This window comes from Polypterus senegalus, chromosome 7 (assembly GCF_016835505.1).
Source record: "Polypterus senegalus isolate Bchr_013 chromosome 7, ASM1683550v1, whole genome shotgun sequence".
Lineage (NCBI taxonomy): Eukaryota > Metazoa > Chordata > Cladistia > Polypteriformes > Polypteridae > Polypterus > Polypterus senegalus.
Window position 1 is genome coordinate 160,030,295 of NC_053160.1, and position 14,141 is coordinate 160,044,435.

Sequence of the window (14,141 nt, forward strand, 5' to 3'; positions counted from 1 at the left end):
ATGAAGCTGTTCAGGTTGTAGTTTTCTTGGTTTTGGTGTCAAATCCTTCTGTATGTACCCTTGCGTTTCAGCTCAGCCCCGAGACTCCTCTCACGTAGCACTCTACTAGTTGCCTCTGCTTGTTTCAGGAATCCTAATCCTCCATAATAATGCAGCTTTATGCAAAGCAACAAAGCCAGTCAGCTATGCATTTGCATTCCATAATCACCAGAGAATCTTTGTTCAAACCGTTGTTCTTTCTTCCTTTTACTGACTTTTGTATTATTTTATACAGTAGAAACATTCTAAAGTAATCAGCTTCGTAGCACCTTCCTCAGAATACTGTTAAACAATGGCAAAATAACACAATTTACAGCACTTTTCTTAAAGATGCAGATGAACAGTTGTATCATGCAGCTGAAATAGCAATACAGGATGTTTTCCTTTTTTCTTTTTTTTTTTAACTACTTGAATACTGGGATTTAAATTTCAGAGTAAAATCATATTTTGTGACTGTAAGGCATAGAGACCCTAATTGTTATCTTTCTTTGGCTGGAGGTTCCATCCTCTAGTATGAATTCAGTACAATTTAGCTTGCTTACTTAACGACAAATTATTACATTTATTATGACATAAAATGCTCTTCAATCTGACACTTGAAAAGATTATTACTGTTCTGCCTAAATTAATTGCCAGGCAGATTTAACAATTTTCTAATAAAGACCAGGAAATGAAGCATACAAAGCTGTAGCCATAATAATGTGCAAGAGACAAAACCAGGAGTCAATCAAAACCAAGTCATAAGAAATTATTAGTAGCCAGTAAGTCAAAAAACTGAGGAGCAAAATTACACAATATGTCTTTTAAGTATTCAAAAACTTGGATGCAATCAGTGTTGTGTAACCTCCTGTTAATGGAGTTTCCACCAAAGCAAACTTAATGGCGTTTCCTCCAAAGGAAAATAGGTGATGCCTCCAAAATTCAGCCAAGAAGCAGGCCAGGGTTTTTAGTGGTCTGCCAAAGAGAGGCTCAGTTAGTCCAGCCAAGTCCCAAATACTACCTGCTAGTTTTATCTGGAGCAGGCCCAAAAATGGAGAGCTGAAAAAACAACTCTAAACAATACAGAAATAAAGAGAAAGCCCCACAAGGAAGAGGGTCACCATCAATCCTTGTCTTCTTCTTTATAAATCAGATTTATTGTCAAAACTAATAAATATAAAAATAATAAAAAAAGTGCAAAAGCTCAACAGAAAAACAGAGAGAGGCAAGAAACAGTTTTCTGAAAGGCAATTCTCAGCAAGCAAATTGCCAATACTTCTATGGCAGCCAACTTAGGACAAAGGCTAGCAGCATTACCAGAGACACAACACATCCAGGCCACCATCTCTTTGCTCCGCTTCTGTCTGGAAAGAGGTTTAGGGCAATCAGATCACACACTAACAGAGTGAGAAGTAGCTTTTTCCCTAGAGCTGTGATTTTCATCACACCTCTCCAAACCTAGTACTCCTCCAGTTTTTAAGAATTGTAATATAAACATAAAATATACAATATAGACACACACATATAGAATCATTTTACCTTCATATCTGTCATACATGCAATGCAAAGTGACACTCTAAATACTGTATAATATATACATATTTTAAAGATCTGTACAATTAATGCCACTCTGTATATAGTAATTGAATGCACGCTGCTTTCTTCATGTTTTTTCTTCATTATCTGCTCTTAATTTCTTATAAACTGTATACCTTTTTTGTTTTATTACCTTTTTTCTTTGCTGCACATAGAAAGTTCTCATCAGAATTTTGTTGTTACGAAAGTACTGTATAATGACAATAAACTACGAACTACAATTTACTACAAAATTACAATCCTCTTTGATTTCAGAATCCCTCAAACAAACTGAAAAAAGTAATCAAAAACACAGAAATCCAACAATAAGCAGCTATACAGAACAGAAAACTCCATTAAATGACGAATGAGTCGCTCCCTGGCATGCCTGACTCCCTTATTTAGCCACAGGGAAGGCCCAGAAGTTAGGGTGGTCCTGTCTCTTGGGGATTCACCACAAAGAACATGGAACAGAAGTACATTTAAAGGGACAGAACATAATTGTAAACAAAACAGAAAATTTGTAAAAAATAAGACATGTAATAACTCAAAACAAAGATAAAATACCGTGGTGCTTGAAAGTTTGTAAACCCTTTAGAATTTTCTATATTTCTGCATAAATATGACCTAAAACATCATCAGATTTTCACTCAAGTCTTAAAAGTAGATAAAGAGAAACCAGTTAAACAAATTAAACAAAAACATTATACTTGGTCATTTATTTATTAAGGAAAATGATCAAATATTATCTATTTGTGAGTGGCAAAAGTATGTAAACCTTTGCTTTCAGTATCTGGTGTGACCCCCATTTGCAGCAATAACTGCAACTAAACATTTCCGGTAACTTTTGATCATTCCTGCACACCGACTTGGAGGAATTTTAGCCCATTTCTCCGTATAGAACAGCTTCAACTCTGGGATGTTGGTGGGTTTCCTCACGTTAACTGCTCGCTTCAGGTCCTTCCACAACATTTGATTGGATTAAGGTCAGGACTTTGACTTGGCCATTCCAAAACATAAACTTTATTCTTCTTTAACCATTCTTTGGTAGAACGACTTGTGTGCTTAGAGTTGTTGTCTTGCTGCATGACCCACCTTCTCTTGACATTCAGTTCATGGACAGATGTCCTGACATTTTCCTTTAGAATTCTCTGATATAGTTCAGAATTCATTGTTCCATCAATGAAGGCAAGCTGTCCTGGCTGAGATGGTCTTGTAACCTTTTCCAGCCTGATGAGCATCAGCAACTCTTTTTCTGAGGTCCTCAGAAATCTCCTTTGTTCGTGCCATGATACACTTCCACAAACATGTTGTGAAGAGCAAACTTTGATAGATCCTGTTCTTTAAATAACACAGGGTGCCCACTCACACCTGATTGTCATCCCATTGATTGAAAACACCCGACTCTAATTTCACCTTCAAACTAGCTGCTAATCCTAGAGGTTCACATACTTTTGCCACTCACAAATATGTAATATTCGATCATTTTCCTCAATAAATAAATGACCAAGTATAATATTTTTGTCTCATTTGTTTAACTGGTTTCTCATTATCTACTTTTAGGACTTGAGTTAAAATCTGATGATGTTTTAGATCATATTTATACAGAAATATAGAAAATTCAAAAGGGTCCACAAACTTTCAAGCACCACTGTACATAAGCATACTTTAATACATAACATCGTGCCAAGGCAGGAATGGTGAGCCATTTCCAACAACAAAAACACTGAGAATGGCAGCACCCATGAGACAAAATGATAATGCAAAATATCAATAAAATAACAGCAAAAATAAACCTAGATCAATATAGAACTAAGTACAAAATGTTATAAAACCCCAGAACATCCTGACAATAACCTATTTTTGAAACCTGTACAATATTCCTACTGCCCATTTATTTCAATTAATCAGTTTTTCCAATAATCCATGCCTTTTTATATCTTGTCTAGATCTTTCTGTCTTAAGGTGCTGTGAACTATTATACTCTCAAACCACACTACTAAATTTTTAACACATTATTTCACCGGAGTCAGATATTCACAGAACAAATTCCAGTGCATAAAACTTTAATTGTTCACAATTCATTCTATATATCCACCTAGCGCTGTCAAAGAACTAATTGTTAAAAATGATGGGCCACACATCTCCTCTCAATATACACTCACCAAGCAAATTCATAGAACCACTACATTAATACTGGACAAGGACATACTGTATTTTGCTCTCTAAATAACCTCAATTCTTCCTTGAATGGATTCCACAAGATTTTGGAAACATATCTTTGAGATTCTGGTCCATGTTGACATGACTGCATAACATAATTTGACATTTAGAGAAGATTTGTCAGCTGCACATTCATGCTGTGGATCTCCTGTTCTACTACATCCCAAAGGTGTTCTGTTAGAATAAGGTCTGCTGACTGGGGAGTTTGCTGAAGAACACTGAACTCATTGTCATTTTAACAAAACCAGTTTGAGATGACTTTTGCTTTGGAACATGGTCCCATTAGAAGATGAGTAAATATTGGTCATGAAGGAATGGAAAGTGTTAGCAACAAATAGGTTGTGGCATTCAAGCAGTGATTGGTTAATATGTGCCAAGAAAACATTCCTCATACCATTACGATGCCACCAAAAACCTGGACTGTTGATACAGAGCTATTTGTGTGCATTGGTTCATTCTGCTGGCACCAAATTCTGACCCCACCATCTAGAATATGTTTCTCAGGAGAAACTAAGATTCATCAGACCAGGCTATGGTTTTTCCAGTCTTCCTCTGTCCATTTTTACTGAACATGTGTCCACTGCAGCCTCAGTTTTCTGTCCTTGGCTAGCAGGAGTGGAACCTGACATGGTCTTCTGCTGTTGCAGCCCAGCTACCTCAAGGTTCAATGTGTTGTGCATTCTGAGTTGCTTTTCTACTCAACACAGTAATACAGAGTGGTTATATGAATATGTTTATTTGAAATTTAAATTTTAAATCACAAATTAATCAGATTACTAGGACAGTATTTTTTCACTTAAAGAATATAGCAAAAATTAGACCCCTTATAACTTTGCATGATGCTGAAAAATGAGTTCATGCTTTTGTTTTTAGTCGATAAGAGTACTGTAATGCACTCCTCTCAGGACTACCCAAAAAAGACATCAATCGATTGCAGCTAGTGCAGAATGCAGCTGCCAGAATCTTAACTAGGAAAAGGAAATCCGAGCACATCTTTCCAGTTTTGATGTCACTACATTGGTTACCCATGTCATTTAGAATTGACTTTAAAATAATGCTTATGGTTTACAAAGCCTTAAATAATCTTGCTGCATCCTGTATCTCAGAATGCCTTTCACCTTACACTTCAAATCATACCCTTAGATCATCAAATGAGTGTCTGCTTATAATTCCAAGAGGTAAACTTAAAATAAGTGGTGTGGCAGCCTTCTACTGTTATGCACCTAAAATCTGGAATAGTTCACCAATAGAATTTCACCAGGCTAATACAGTGGAGCACTTTAAAAAGCTGCTAAAAACCCATTATTTTAACATGTCTTTCTCACAACTTCATTTTAGTGTAAATCTGATATTCTGTATATGCATTTAATTTTCGTTTTTATCATGGCTCCGCAATCCATACTAACCCCTACTTTCTCTGCTGTTCTTTTTCCAATTTTCTGTGGTGGCGATCTGCACCATCACCACCACCTAATCAAAGCACCGTGCTGTCCCTACATTGATGGATTGAAGGCCAGAGGTCCACATGTCTGTCATCATCTAATTCTTCCAGGTGAAGCCTGAAAACCATGAGGACTGATTAAGATCATTTAGGTTAGGTAGAATGCCCAGTGGGGGCTTGTGGCCTTGGAAAACCTGCAGATTTTTTGTTTGTTTTTTCTGTCCTTCTGGTTATCGGGCCTTACTTTAGTCTTTGTTACTTAGTATTGCCTAATCTTATTTCTATATTTTTCTTTTTTCTTTCTTCATCTTTTAAAGCTTTGTCATTTGTGTGAAAACGTGCTATATAAATAAATGTTGTTGTTGCTCTGTAAACTCAACCCAGTCTGACCATTCTTCTCTGACCCCTCTCATCAACAAGGTGTGTCTGTCCGCAGAACTGCCATTCACTGGATTTTTTTTTGTTTTTCTCACCATTCTCAGTAAACTGTAGAGATTGATGTGCATGAAAATCTCAAGAGATCAGCAGTTGTATAAATACTCAGACCAACCCATCTGGTCATTCTCCATTCTAATGTTTCATGTGAACATTAACTGAAGCTTCTGACCTGTATCTGCATGATTTTATACACTGCGCTGCTGCCACGTGATTTACTGATTAGATGTTCCTAATAATGTGCTTAGTGAGTGTGTAGGCAAGTTGTCAGATATGACACCCTGGATTAAGCGAGCAGATGGTTCGCTCCTGTTGAACGTCTAGGGAGCAGGAGTGACCAGCCACTCTGGGAGATCAAACAAATCAGGAAGGAACAGTGGTGGGATAAGGGAGCAGGGCTCGCAGGGCCCCTGCTGAATGGCGAGGGATGGCAACGGGGACACAAACCAGTTAAAGGGCAGACTGCACTTGTTTCAAGGCATCTCCTGTTATTGAGAAGACTTTAACAAGTGAATAGAGGAGACATCAATTTAGAAGAAGGCACAGAGGCTTGTGGGTAGTTTTCAGGAACGGATCCTGACCGTAATTTAAACTTTATTGGAGTTTTAATTTATTTCATTTTAACATCCACTTGAACACTGTTTTATACATTATTTATTTATTGAAAAATTCCACTGCACTTTATTTGAACACTGTGTGGAAATAAAAGCGCTGGGTATTTTGCACTATCTCTTGCTGTTATGTGTCTTCACTGCCCAGTCCATCTCAGACTTCATGACCTTTGGTGACCTGGATTCAAGAAGCAGTATGCCAACTGTGGGCAACCCATACATAATAAGGTACAGTAGACAGAAGGTACTTTATGTCTATGCTCTGGCTAAGAATACAGGAATAGAACACAAATCATTAACATGTGTAGAGGGGAGATTCTGGGTATATTGGGAGAAGGATGTTAAGGATAGAGCTGCCAGGTAAGAGGAAAAGAGGAAGACCTAAGAGAAGGTTTATGGATGTGGTGAGGGAGGACATGCAGGTGGTGGGTGTAACAGAACAAGATGGAGGGGACAGGAAGATATGGAAGAAGATGATCCGCTGTAGCAACCCCTAATGGGAGCAGCCGAAAGAAGAAGATGAATAAGAAGATGGAGAGTTCCAGATAGTGGGTAACATGAAGACAAGTTAGTTTACTCTACGAGAATTCCTGAGGGTCTATGGGGTTCTTTGGAATCAATATTCTAGCTGAGTCAATCAAAAGATCGACTGACTAAAGCATGAACTTTTACCAGCGGCAGTTTAACTCATCTGAAGATATTTGCCCTTAAATAAAGTGTGCAAGTAATCTACATGAGCGTTGCATTGTTAAGTTACCTTACATAAACTTCATTGCATTCCTCAATCCTAGAAATGAAAATAGTTAAGAAACAAAAGTCAAGTTATCAATGTTCCTATATGAGATGTAACCTTCCACAGCAGGAAGAGGGTTGATGAAACATTTGCCACAAACTCAGAGTTTTAAACGTCCACTTTCTGGCAGGTTATTTCAGGATACATGTTGGTCACCTTTATTGACTAGAATGTTGTCAGGGTCCTGCAAAATAATCATTTAAGAAGCTATTTCTAAGTAAAGCTAAGTCTTCTTTCTATTCTGTTATTGTACTGCAATCTTCTCTAAATGTCAACTTCCCTAATCCCCTCAAACACCTTAAGTTTGTTCAAAGAAATGAAAAAGAAAGGGGGTTTGTGGAGGATGTAAAATTGTTTCTTTTTCTACTATTATGGCTGAAACAAGGCAAACAGCTTTCTATTGACAAAATATGAGGTGCAATTTTCAAAGCTGCAGATACTTAGGATCTCTAGTTTTGAGTTGTCTAATATAATAGCCTTATAAAGATTAATTATTTTCATCAATCAGGGCAATCATTTTGATATGCAGGGGGTCTATGAGTTGACTTATGACCGAAGCTGAGAATGAACATTATATCCTTCTCACAGTCTCAGAATTAGAAAACACAAGAAAAATTAACGATGGGTGCTCCATTTCAAATGTCAGATCTTCCAATTGTCATATTAAAATCGCAGTTCTAATAAATACCAATTAAAATGTATTTTCTCATTACCACTTAGTTTCATGACTGAAAACTCTGTTGTCCTTTCCCAAAGGAAAGCTTATTGAAGTAAACGACCTTAAACTAAGACGATATGAAGCGGCTCTTTTCATAATTTGGCATTTCATTATGAAAGACCATATGTGATGGAGTTTTCTTTTGTCGTGGATTTTAATTAAATCAATGAAAGTCAGCCTTTTGAAATGTGCGTATCTGACCAGAATTACCGGCAGAGCTGCATTTTACTATCTCTTGCTCTATTCATCTGCTAATATGCACTCGTTATTAGAAGGTAAGCAAAGATTGTTTTGTTCTCTTCAGGGACCCTCTGTAAAACCAGTGATCGTAGCAAGGCAATAATGTGAATCATTGCTAGGATTTGTCTTGCAATATTTTCACACAAAAGACTTTTCTCCCCTTTTAGTAATCATAATGTGGTCATCTTGCTTGAGTTCATAAGTTCAAGTCCAGCATAATGAAGGTAATAATGAGTGCCACTGATTGACACATTGTATCGCCAGACCTGCATCAGCAGCTAACAGAAAATACATTACTACAAAATGTAACAGACTATCACTGCATGTTAAATAGACATTTCTTGGAATGATTCTGTATTTACCATATTAGATCTACCAAGGCAGATTTCAGCATGTGTGGCCCTGTATTAAAAAGGCGTGTTTCAGATTAAGAGATTCTTAGAAATTATGTCTTTTCTCATTAATTATCAATATACAGTGCATGTGATAAGTATTCACCCCCTTGAAAATTTTTGCATTCTACTGTATTGTTATACAGCATAGGATCTTAAACAATGGGAAATGGCTCACGTGTCTGAATTTGGAACTTTCACTCACGATTCACTTAAATACTTAATGGGAAAGGGTCACATAGAGTTTTGGAGTGTCTCACGATGGGTCACCAAAGGCAGTTTAAGCAAACGACATTGCTCAGTTATGACCTGCGGTGGCAGTTATCCAAGGGGGGGGCAACGCTAATCCCCCTTCCCCGAGGATGACTGTCTATATGGAAATATATCTACATGAAAATTTACTGGATATTTTTTTATACTTAATCATACAAAGGATAATCTGAATATAATATGCATAGAAATTAGAAGGTATAATATGATTAAGCACTTATACGGCATTATCTATATATATAATTCACTAAGGCAAGACAACCATGGAAAGCACGCCGGAAGGGGCGTGGATTCACTAAGCCACCAACAAGTGAGACACCTATGGCACACGCAGGAAGGAGCCACGCCCACCAACTCCAAGACCATTGGATACGAAGACAACTCACAGAGCCACGCCCACCAACTCAGACGCGACGACAAAGAAAAAACAGCGTCATTTATAATGTCTGTCGTAGAGGCAACATGCAGCTCCGACCCACGTTGACTGTTCATAGAGGCATGTTTCTCGCGGAGGTGAATCGCCATATGCAGCGTGTAAAACAGTTTGCGAGGGGTATCCCATGGGATCCTTAAAACATTCCTTTACAACTGAGGTGAAAACACAATGAAGTAAGCAGTCTTTAAAAACCGAGTTTTCGGTTATGGCGCATGACCGCGAGCACCATAGCACACTGTTTTACACGCTACATACAGCAATTCGCTTCCGCAACAAACATGTGTCTTCTTAGATGCTCCTGCACTTTGTACACACCCACCTCGCTACCTGTGCCTCTGTTTCATTACCGTCTCACCTGCTTCACCAATGCAGGTCCTGCAACAGTCGAGACGCTCTCTCAGCAGCTGAACTTCTCTGTGCCTGACCAATTCACACAGAGGCACCACACGACGCGGCAGGACTATCTAAGAAGAGGCCTGTTTGTCACGGATGTAAATCGCTGTATGCGGCGTGTAAAACAGTTTGTTTATCGCGGATATGAATCGTTGTATGCAGCGTGTAAAACAGTTTCTGAGGGGTTTCCCATGGACTTAGACTCAGTGGCCGGGTCTCTGTCAGTTGCTCTTGCGACCGGGCACATGACCAGGCAGTGTGTATGCTTTGAGTGCGAGGGTGGACGCGACAGGACCATCTAAGAAAAATCATGTCGCGGCTGTGAATCGCTGAATGCAGTGTGTAAAACAGTTTGTTTGTCGCAGATGTGAATTGTTGTATGCGGCGTGTACAGCAGTTTGCGAGGGGTATTCCATGGTCTTACAGTTGGTGGGCGAGTCTCTGTTAGTTGCTCTTGCGAGCGGGCACATGACCAGGCAGTGTGTGTGCTTCAAGAGCATGGGTGTACGCGACAGCACCATCTAAGAAGATTCATATTTGTCGCGGATGTGAATCGCTATATGCAGTGTGTAAAACGCTGTATTATATGTTGCCCTCTCCAGAGTTATATCTTTTCATTCACCTACAGTCATATACACAATGAAGTAAGCAGTCTTTAAAAACCGAGTTTTCGGTTATGACTCACGACCGCGTGACCATAGCAAACTGTTTTACACGCTACATACAGCAATTCGCATCCACGACAAACATGCGTCTTCTTAGATGCTCCTGCACTTTGTACACACCCGCCTCCCACCTCGCTACTACCGTGGTCGAGTGCCTTGGTGGATTATATATAGAAAGGCAGCCAAAACCGCACAGAGCAATGAAAAGTCTACGTGAGTCACAGGTGCATCTGGACTGTGCAAAGACAACGACTCGAGTGACGAGGTGGGCACATGAGCAGGCAGTGCATACTGGACGAGAAATCAGCAGACTAGCATGATGGAGGGAGCGAGTGGATGTCCTTCTCCTCTCTTCCCATTCCACCCTCCGCGCCTGAGCGCCGAACGAACGATTATGTGTTGGTTCGTTCCGTGCATTGTTACAATGTTGCTTTTCTTGCTGATTTATTACATTACCAATTTTTCAAATGTTAATTTTCTCCCTGTGCTTAAAAATCATTAAAAAAACTGATTATGCGGCGTATGGTACGCCGCGGGTTGGCTATTATTTTTAAAGTATATTGTAATCTCACCAATTTAGTTTAAGAACTGTTAAGCACTGAATTGCACTGCACCTTAGAGAGTTAAAACACTGGAATGCACTGATACGCATTGAGTCTTACATTCTCCAATAAGCTGACACCCTGAAAGTCGATGGCAAAGACAATAAGGAGGCGTGGTCAGAAAGGTTAGAGGACAAAGGTGGTAAAATGTCCATTAGCATAATGAATAACGGGCATGGATGGGCATAACCTAACGAGGAGTGGGCAAGATTGAAGGCTGATCAACAAAGATGGCAAAGTGCAATCAGATGTTGTATCAGATGTAGCATAAACAAGAGTGTCCAAGAATCTTACCTATGTCAAGCTATGTATAAAAATGTCTTCAAGGCCAGGAATAGCGGCTTACTCTGAGGACCAAGTACGGTTGTTTATTATCATTTAATAAAACTCTAAAACTGGAACAAGAAGGCTTTTGGACTGAGTGTGATTTCCTGGATTTAGAAATTATTGGTTTGGGATTTTATGCTGTGATATTGATAATGATTCTCCAAAGGGGGCAAGGGATTACTGTTGGCAGTGATTATGGGTCTCAAAGACACAAAGAAGTCAAAATTGGGTCACAAGAAAAAAAGCTTTAAGAGACCATGTTATACAGCGTTGAATCATAATGCATTTCATTTGCCTTTTTGATACTGATCACCAGAAAAAGACTCTTTAATGTCAAAGTGAAAACGTTCTTGTACACGTGGTCTAAATTACAGTAAAAACACAAAGTAATTGAATACATAAGTATTCACCTATTTCAAGTCTGAATGCAGTAGATTTGCTGTTGTCAGCCATGACAGTCTTGGGTCTGTGTGCTCAGGTCTCTATCAGCTTTGCACATCTGGACACTGACATTTTTTCTCACTCTTCTTTGCAAACTGCTTAAACTCTATTCATGTTGCATGGAGATTGTGAGTGAACAGCCCTTTTGGTGAAGTCCAGCTACAAATTCTCAATTGCATTGAGATCTGGATTCTGATTCAGCCACTCCAGGACATTTACAGTTTTGTTTTTAAGACATTGCTGTGTAGCTTTGACTTTGTGCTTTGGGATAGTTGTAATGCTGCAAAACAAAACTCCTCCCACGGTACAGGTTGCCTGCAGACTGAATTAAGGTTTTCCTCCAGGATTCCCTTGCATTTTTCTGCATTCCCCTCAGCCCTCACAAACCTTCCAGGGCCTACTACACAGGGCCATCTCCAGAGCATGATGCTTCCACCACTATGCTTCATTTAGTATGTGATACTCTTCATAGCAGGAATGATGTGTTTTTTATGATGTGCATTGTTCAAACATGGTTTTAGTTTGATGGTCTGGAAGCTCAATTTTGGTATCTTGAGACCAAAGAACCCCATGTCTCAAATGTGCCTTTTATCAAGTTCTACCCAAAATATCATATGTGTTTTTTCTCTTTGCCAGTCTCTCATAAAGCTGTGACTGGTGAAGCACTCAGCCATCAGTTGTTGTCTTCACAGTCTCTCCAATCTTAGCCACTGAAGCTTGTAACTCTGGCTGAGTTATCACAGGTCTCTTGGTGGGCTCCGTCATTACTCTTCTTACATGATCATTCAGTTTTTCTGAACAGCCTGCTTTAGAAGATCTTCCATTGTGCCGTACTCTTTCCACTTTTTATTGATTTAATTTAACTGGACTCCAAGGGGTATTCAATGACTTTGATATTTTTGTGTCTCCATCCCATGGCTTGTGTGTTTCAATCCCATTTTCAGAGTTTCTTGGAGTGTTATTTTGTCTTCTCTGCATAGGTTAGGCCACCATTTTGACTCATCACAAGTTGGACCTTCTAGCTAAGATGCATTTATACTACAATCGAGAATCAACTGAAACCCCAGACAGCTAATCTAATTATATGAATATGAAAACCAATTGGCTGATTTAGTTGGGTCATATTAAAGGCGGTGAATACTTATGCGATCAATTATTTGTTGTTTTATATGTGTAATTAATTTAGGCCACTTTTAATTTGACACTGAAGAGTCTTTTTCTTTTGGTCAATGTCAAAATGCCAAGTTCAATCCATTGTCTTCTGTCTCTTGTGAAAATGAACAGTCTTGACACACAAAGAAAGTTTGGGGCAGCCACCCATATACTTGAAGCCTGACTGCAAAAAGGCAAAATAAGGTGCACAGATGTGTACAGAGTTGAGTCCAAAACAGAACTAAAGTTACAAAAGAAATTGTCTTGTATTTAAGGCAGGCAGGTGGAAGTGATGTCATTGAGGCTCGGAACAGGAAGTGATGTTCTTGGGGGAGGAACCAGAAGTGACGTCATCAGTCCAGAAATAGAACTGGCATCGCCGGGCCTGAATCAGGCACAATTTCCTGTGTCCGGTCTACAGAGATAAAAGGGGACAGTTTAGTGCACCCCGCCACCATTTGACCTGGCGTGGAATTACCTTCGTTTGGTCCATTTCGCTGCCTCCCAAGCACATGTGTGTGACACTCTTCTTAATTTTTTATCTACCTAACAAATCTGGAGAGAAGAAGCTACTTTCAAATTAACCCTTAATCCAGCTACAGGTCTTGAAATTTGATTGTTCAGTGGAGATGAAGATGCGGCCAGCATGTGATGCCTAGTGCTTAACCTCAGCTTTTAGAAGAAACTTGACTAAACATTTTTAAACCAAACACTAAAAACAGGCTAAAGTATATTCATGCACTCAGATCAATAAAAAATTCAGAATATTGAGTTAGATTTTTAGTGAATTTGTAGTCAGATTTGTCCCTTTTTATCTGACAAACTGCTGTTAAGTCATGGCTTCATTATGGCTAAAATTAAAGAAACTTTTAATCATCATTTCTTTAAAATTTCTGCAGTGGATTGACTGAAGTTAACCTGCATATGTAAAGTTAAGAACAGTGACACACATACAACGATAAACAATGCTGGGCTGTAGCATGTCTAAGGCTACCTCATCTCTCACTCCATCAAAGAAGGATGTTTCAGCATAAAAATGACGACTTTGTACCATCATAGCTAAAGTTAGACCTCTTATATCTTTGAAAGATGCTGAGAAATTAATTCACGCTTTTGTTTTCAGTAGACTAGATTACTGTACCACACTCCTCTCAGGACTACCCAAAAAAGACAAAAATCGTTTGCAACGAGTGCAGAATGCAGCTGCTAGAATCCTAACTAGGAAAAAAAAATCCGATTACATCTCTCCAGTTTTGATGTCACTACACTGGTTACCTGCATCATTCAGGATTGACTTTAAAATTCTGCTTATGGTTTATAAAGCCTTAAATAATCTCACTCCATCTTATATATCGGAATGTCTGACACCTTATATTCCAAATCATAACCTTAGATCCTCAAATGAGTGT